Genomic DNA, 6,863 nt, shown 5'->3' with positions numbered 1-6,863 from the left:
GCCACCCACCACTGTGCTACTTGGGAGAACCATTTCTCTTCTGATTTCTGTTTTCTCACCTGTGAAGTGATAGTACCCCAGGTCTAAATCCATGTGTGCTTCTATTAGAAGTTGGTTGTAATTACTTTCTTATTTTTTACACACATTTATTAAACAAAACATAGTATAAAAAATCACGTATTGGAGATAAAACCTGTACCTAAAGTAAGTGGGTATGCCATGAGCCAAAATACAATTCTAAGTGCTCACAAAGAGGCCAATTTATTTGGAGATACTGAAGAAGCCAGGAAGAATGTATTGGGCTCCAATGGGCAAAAGTAGGGCTGGGCCAGGGGAAGAGGCAACTTCACTTACTCATTCATTGATCAGTACTAAATACCATCCTGTGCTGGGGACACAAAGGTAAATAAAACATCAACTTTGACCTTCAAAGAGTTCCTATTCTGTTGCAGGAGACAGAACTGTTAGAAGATAAGCGCTATCATGGAAATATGATCAAGTCTGATGAAGGTGGCAGATGAAAGAAGAGCCACATCTCTTTGAGGGGTGGAGAAAATGAACACAGAAAAGGTCAAATTTGAATTGACATTTGAGAATGAGTTGGAGGTTGCCAAATGAAGGAGGGAAAGTATTATAAGCAGAGGGAACAGCGTGAACAAAGGCATAGAGGTATTAAAGGGTCAGATCTGGGAAACAAATGATGAGAGGTTCAATGAGATTAGGACACAGAGGACATGCTGGGAATTAAGGAGAGATGCTGATGGACAGGCAAGAAGCTACTCTATTTTGAAGAGTCTTGTATGCTCTGGAAGGGGTTTGCCAAGGGCATGAGATGACTAGATCCATGACCTTAAGAGGTCACTCCAGCAAAAGGATAGAGGGAGGATTATACCAAGGTGAGAAAACTATAAGAAAACCTGGCTGAGAGGCTGAAGAAAGAGTCCGTGAGAGAAAGTAAGACAGCTGAACCAGTGCCCCTGGCATGAAGAGGCAAAAATGGGGTGATTGACCTTTCAGAACCATAGACAGCTTCTTTTATTCCAGTCTCCTTTTGCCAGAATATTTTATATTTTATTCAATTGTTTTAAAAATAGCTACCATTTATGGAGTGCCAGGAAACTTGCATATATTATTCCTTTTAATCCCAAATAATAATTCTAAAAGGCAGCAGTTATTGGCCCTCGCTTGCTGGTGAAAAAAAAACAAAGCATCTCACTGAGGAATCATGCAGTATCACACAACTGATAAGCAACACAGCCAGAATTTTATCCTGCTATTGACCATCACATTAGGCTACTACCACCAAATATCCTCCAATTCTGAAGTGTTAATTAGTTTTCCCACTTTCGTTAATTAAAAGTATATAGGAAGGTAGAGTGTTGGTTCCCACAGGCTGGCGGTGGGATAAATGGGGAGATTTTATTCAAGGATATAAACTTCCAGTTACAAGATGAATAAGTTCTAGGGATCTAATATACAGCATGGCGATTATAGTTAACAGTACTGTATTATATACTTGAAAGTTGCTAAGAGAGTAGATTTTAAATGTTATCACCACAAAAAGAAATGATAGTTATGTGACATGATGGTAATTATATGATGTTAACTGATGATATGTTGGTAATCATATAAATGTATCAAACCAACACGTTTTATACAATGTTATATGCCAATTCTACCTCAATAAAGCTGGACAAAGAATATGGCATATAGGGCTTCCCTGGTGGGGCAGTGGTTGAGAGTCTGCCTGCTAATGCAGGGGACACGGGTTCAAGCCCTGGTCTGGGAAGATCCCACATGCCGCGGAGCAACTGGGCCCGTGAGCCACAATTACTGAGCCTGCGCGTCTGGAGCCTGTGCTCCACAACAAGAGAGGCCGCGATAGTGAGAGGCCCGCGCACCGCGATGAAGAGTGGCCCCCGCTTGCCGCAACTAGAGAAAGCCCTAGCACAGAAACGAAGACCCAACACAGCCAAAAATAAATAAATAAATAAATAAAGTAGCTATTAATTAAAAAAAAAAAAAGAATATGGCTAATAATATCTACAATGGAATTTAAGATTGTTTGTTAATAAATGGATTATTTCTGAGGACAAAATTAAGTTATTACCAAAACAAGTGTATAGGAATTCTAATTGGCCACCCGGAACTGCCACGCTGCACTGTTTATATTTATAGCCTCAACCAAAGTGAGTTGGCATTCCTTCTTAGCTGGGTTGCTTTATTGTGAGTAACTACCAGGATATCTATGGTTTTTTGAAATATTGGGATAGATTTGAACACCATTAAATCCTCCTTCAAGGGCCCCTAGGCATCTGGGGTCCTTAGATTGAGAACCGGGACATTGGAAGGCAAAGAAGACATAGCATGGAACTCTGGCTCTCTTATTAAGGTTTATAAATTGATCTTCTCTGGAAAGCTGAAAAACAGTCAGCCCTATCACCCCCTTTTCCCATCTTGGGTACATTTCCTTCCATTTCCCCAAAGTCAAGCCTGTGATTATTTTCAATTCCAATATAAGCTTGCCCCTGCGTGTGGAATGAAAATGGGTTGGATGTCAAATAAATGCCTGATAAAGTTCCTGCCTCATAAACCAGAGGAATGTTCAGAGAACTTTCAACACAAATGAGAATTCTATTATGGTATGTTTGGGGACATCATTTGTTTCTTTGGTCAGAGTTCAGGCCCTTACCACTTCTCCCCGGGATTTTGCAGCCATTTCCAAGTTGTCTCCCTTCAGTCTGTCCTGCACACAACATCAGATTAATATTCAGTAGAGCAACTCTATTAGAGTTACTTCCCTGCTTCAAGACCCTCAATGGCTCCCCATCTAGTTTACAGTCCTTTGCTGAGTATTGAAGGCCCTTCGCAATTTAGCTATAGCCTGTCATTCTAACCTCACACCCTGCTGTGTCTCTCCACAAGCATTATGGTCCGGCCACATGAGTCTGATTGCTATTCCACAAATCTATTGCCCAGGAAGTGCAAATTGCCTTAGCCTCACCTTCTCATCAAGACAATCCCATAAGGCAAGTGATGGACAAGGCAATAGCTTCCTGGACCATTGCTCAGGGTATTTCATTGCCGTAATGTCCTTTGCCCATATAGGCACTTGTAATAGTTATCTATTGCATAACAAATTAACACGAAGTTAGCAGCTTAATACATCACACATTTACTATCTCAGTTTCTGTGGATCAGGAATCAGCACAGCCTAGCTGGGACCTTTGTTCAGGATCTCTCACAAGACTATAATTGAGGTGTTAGACCTGACTGGGGTCTAATCTGAAGGCTCAACTGAGGAAGGGTCCACTTCCAAGCTCATCTATATGCTTGCTGACAGGATTCAGTTCCTTTAGGGTTGTTGGGCTCAGGGCCTCAGTTACTAGGTGCCGATTGGCCAGAGGTTGCCTCCAGTTCTTTGCCACATGGATCTCCCCAAAATGGCAACATGTTTCATCAAAATCATCAGTAAAGGGAGTCAGCAAAACAGAAGTCAGAATCTTTTATAATCTGATGATGGAAGTGACTTCCCCTCCACACTGTGGTTTTCTATTCATCAGAAGCAAATTACTTAAGGGAAGGGGATTACACAAGGCTGTGGTTGCCAGAAGGTGGGGTCATTGGGAGTTATCTTAAGAAGCTGCCTACCTGTTGAAGTTCTGCCAACTCTTTAAAACTTGAGCCAAATCCTACCTCTCAGAGATCTTGCCATATGTCTTATTAGAATAATTCTCTCTCGCTCTGTAAGATCAACTCCCACTTTGCTTTATTTTTCCTTCTAGAGGAACACTTGCCTTAACACCTGCATCAGACACACTTAGACATGTCTGTCTTTTCCACAATCTTAGGGCCCCTGGAGCCCAGGAACCATGTCTTTTCTCTGTCTTTGCATTTTACACAGCTTAACAGAACAGAGGAGATGCTCAGGAAATGTTTGTTGAAGGGAATTGGCCAACTCTTCTGCTCCTTTAGAATTAGCTTTTAGCCTTCTATAGCAAACATAGAAAGTAATCCACCAAGAGGACATTGATCTTGGGTGGCAAGGGAATATATGCTTTTCTCAGATTTTACAAAATCCAGCATTTGACATGCTAAGAAATAGTAATTTATCATGAACTGGAGCAGAGAAGCAAGTTTCTCTGCAAACATTCATGTTGACAATACATAAAACTCAACAAGTTAATAATAATAAGAGTCATAAATAACATTTACCACGCCAAGAATTCTATGTTTACCTGCCTTGTACAACTTAAACACCACAGTAGTCCTACCTTGTTGGTGCATTTATTATCCTCATTCTATAGGTGAGAAAAGTGAGAATTAAAGAGGTAAGTAACCCGCCCAAGATTACAGAGTCTGATTACAAAGGCTATGCTCTTAACCACTCTCCTATGTGCCTCCTATAAATAAAGAATTTCCTTTTTCTGATTACTACTTCAGAGTTGCCTTGGGTGTGTACTAACGCATAGCTTCAGGGACAGCTCATTGGTCCACATGCCAAGAGAGCTGGACTTTTGTTTCAGTTATGCCCCAAACGTGCAGCACAATCTTGGAAAAGCCACTTACCTTCTCAGGGTCCCAATTTTCTCTTCTGAAAACAGAGGCAACCTAGGTAATACCTAAGGTACAATACAACTCTAAAGTATATAAGATTTCATATAAACCATCATTGATATTTTAAATTGTATTGCTAAAATACGTATTAAAATTAGACCATTGCTACTTTTGTCAAAAATCCTCTTTTTAAGAAATTTTTTACAACGGGGGAACCATTTAAAGTTACATTTCAAAACGTCACCATGGCATAGAGAATAAGCTTCAGTTATGTCATTTGGGACACTTTTTTTAATGAAGCCTGTTCTAAAAAATCTTATCAATAAGTTATAATAGACTGTGTTCCCTATGCCAGACCCGGAGCTTCCATTACAGACCATTTAGAAAGATTAAAGAACATTCTCTCCAGGGAGACTTGGTTCCCAGAGCGTCTAGGATATCACATTAAGCATCTGAAATACTCATTTTCAGTTCCTAACAGTGGATTAATGAATCTACGAAGAACACACTTATTAACAATGACATATGCTGAGGGATAATGACCTAATCTCTATTCTCATCTGTCTCTTTCTGCCTGTAAATAAAGAGAAAAGGAAGGTGAGAGTGAAGTAGCTTCCCACCCCAGCAGTCTTATCTTCTTAATTGTGTTGGGGGGGCGGGGGGGGGAGTGTAATGGATTGAACACTGTCTTGGGGTCAAGTACATGGATCTAAGTCCTGACTGCCACTCACCTTGTACAAACCAACCGACCCTCTCTAGAACTCCATTTCTTTGTTTTCAAAATAAGCCAGACCATCGATTTTCAAAATGTATTTCACGGAGCTCTAGGCATGTCTTACCCAGTGCCTGTGGGAATGCTATTGGGTGATAACTTGATGAAAGCATTTCTCAGCATTAAATGTTTTTGTTAAAAAACCACTGGGCTGGTTGATCTCTAGAGTCTTTTCCAGTTACTTAGGTCTTGGAGGTGCTAGAAAAAAATCTATTAATTTTTTAAAATTCTTAAATTTAAAACTTTGCAAAATTCTGAAATATGTATATCCTTTTCTAGCTAAAATAATGTAGGAATTGGTACCATCTTGTCAGATTGAGCCTCACTGGGGCCTCCTAAGTGTCAATGTCAGAATTTTCTGGTATAAATATCATCAGATTCCCAGAGCCGGAAGAAACCAGGAGAGATTCATTTAAAAAGGAAACTGAGGCTCAGAGCTCATGCAACCAGGATTGGTACAGGCGTCAAGTTTTCAGGCTCCCAGCCCACGATGCTTTCTGCTATGCCAGGCTTCTTGCCCTGCTCTTCATCCTATGACGTCTCTGCTTTGTGGTATAATTACTTGTGGGCATCATAACATTCTTCCTAAACTGTTAGATCCTGAAGGGTCAGGACTCTTCTGCCACAACAACCCACAGTTTATGTTTCATCTGCCATCGTCTGACGGAGCTGCAGACATTCATCATCAGGAAAAGAAAAAGAAGACCTTGTGAAGATCAATCAGTTCCTATCATGAGAAATGCAATAAACTGGAACCCATCTCCACAAATTATGGAACACAGGTACCGAGGTGTCATCTTCTGCAGGAAACAATGATTCGCCCAAGTTTTCCTGACTAGAGATTTAAATTGGGCTGTCCATCAATTTGATGTCAACCAGCTTCTCCTATTCTGAGCCCCACATGCAGAAATAGAATCAAAACGTCTTCCCTCCAAGGGTGAGCAGGGCTAGGTTTTGTCACTTGGGTGTTGCCTTGTAATTCAGCCAGTTGACAAACATGCAGCAGGTACCTACTGTGTGTCAGGCACCATGTTAGGGTGCAGGGTGTATGGCAATGAGGAAGGCATGGACCTCCCCTGCATTCATTATCCATTGTCCTCATAACAAATTACCACAAACTTAGCAGCTTAAAACAGCATGCATTTATTATCTCACAATCTCTTTAGGTCAGAAATCCAGCACTGGGCTAAAATCAAATGTCAGCAGGACCACATTCTTATGGAGGCTCTGGGGAAGAATTCGCTTTTGCACTTATTCAGGTCGTTGGCAAAATTTCATTCCTTGTGTTTGTACGACTGAGGTCCCCATTTCCTTGTTGACCATAAACAGGGGGCCTTCTTTGCTCCTAGAGGCTTCTCTGGGCTTTGCATGTGGCCTCCTATATCTCAGAATCAGCAATAGCCTATCAAATCCTTCCCATACTTGGACTCTCTCTGACTTCCCCTTCTGCTGCATCTCTCTGACTCCAGCCAAAGAAAATTCTCTGCTTTTAAGGGCTCATATGAATAGGTTGAGACCACACAGATAATTCAGG

This window comes from Balaenoptera ricei, chromosome 2 (assembly GCF_028023285.1).
Source record: "Balaenoptera ricei isolate mBalRic1 chromosome 2, mBalRic1.hap2, whole genome shotgun sequence".
Classification (NCBI taxonomy): domain Eukaryota; kingdom Metazoa; phylum Chordata; class Mammalia; order Artiodactyla; family Balaenopteridae; genus Balaenoptera; species Balaenoptera ricei.
The sequence above is the reverse complement of the archived record's forward strand: the minus strand, read 5'-3'. Positions refer to the sequence as shown.